Raw genomic sequence first — 1,132 nt, 5'->3', positions numbered from 1 at the left:
AGCCAATTTTGAAAGAGATGCATCTTAGCTCTGGAAATTGTTATTGAATATGTCAATGCTATTGTAATGAAATGCTTCCTAAGTATGTGGTTATTAAACAATTAAAAAAAGAAAAAAAAGATAAACAGCATTAATGTCTATTCCTTTTTTATAGAAAATTCCCTCCTTTCTTTATATTGTCCCTCTAACTCGTCAATTTTATTGGCCTTTCAACTCTACAGTTACAAATTTACAAACACTGGAAGAAACCTAGGAATAATTTATATGCTTCTGCAAGACGAAGTTTCCACAAACATGACGAAGGGCACTCACTCTTCCCTAATCCACACAAGTAGTGGCATCCAAAAGAGGGTGTATTTGTACTGAAAACATTGAAGAGACCCCTCTTAAGTGGAAGGAAAAAAGTCACTTAGGTTACTGTTCCAGTAAAGTAGCAAGCCTAAGTTTATTTTTATGTTTTATTCTTCACTTTCTTGGAAATACAGTTCAAGATCAAGACACAAAGCCAACTCAACAATAGGGGTCATAATTTTTGAAATTTCACTTTCTACTTGTTGCTCTAAATATGCTACCACTGTGAACACTGATTCTTTATTCAATATTGTTTTACCTTGAATGATTAACTTGCTTTCTAGATAACTGTGTGAAACATCACCACTGTTGTTACTCCCTTCTCATTTTCTGCTACACTGCCAGTAAGTCAATAAAATACTCCAGTATTTAAAGTACCTCAAATTGTATTAAATTTTATTGAAAGCTTAGAAAAAGACCACTTTAAACTAAAAGTTCAAAGAAAACTCAACTTTCTTCTTAGGACAACCCAAATAATCAGGAACTGGTTCACTGAAGACTTGGTATGGGTACCCTTTCTCTGTGATTTATCTCCCAAATCACTTGGTTATCCCTAACTTCAAGAAGGACCCATCAATAACTAAAGCCTATCTCTGCTATTTCCTTAAATCATGGACTATTCCTTTAGATAGGTAAAAATAGCCTTAAGTCTTTTCTATAGCTTACCATTTTTTCTTTTCCTCATTGTCTTAACACTTCAAAATTCCAAGCTTAAATTTTTACTTTGTCAAGAAATTAGATGATTAAAATTGTACTCAACTAGTTTAAGGAGGAAATATTC

At 32.8% G+C, this 1,132-nt stretch overlaps 1 protein-coding gene across 1 annotated transcript in view; it reads left to right on the top strand.

Moving 5' to 3' along the window:
- The window catches only part of LOC103734669 (EF-hand domain-containing family member C2-like), a gene marked incomplete in the record, with an annotated part of 117,959 nt that overhangs the window by 9,602 nt on the left and 107,225 nt on the right, over positions 1-1,132 (top strand).

This window comes from Nannospalax galili, unplaced genomic scaffold (assembly GCF_000622305.1).
Source record: "Nannospalax galili isolate Female #2095 unplaced genomic scaffold, S.galili_v1.0 scaffold255, whole genome shotgun sequence".
Taxonomy (NCBI): Eukaryota; Metazoa; Chordata; class Mammalia; order Rodentia; family Spalacidae; genus Nannospalax; species Nannospalax galili.
Note: the sequence above shows the minus strand (reverse complement) of the source record. Positions and strands in the feature narration are given on the sequence as shown.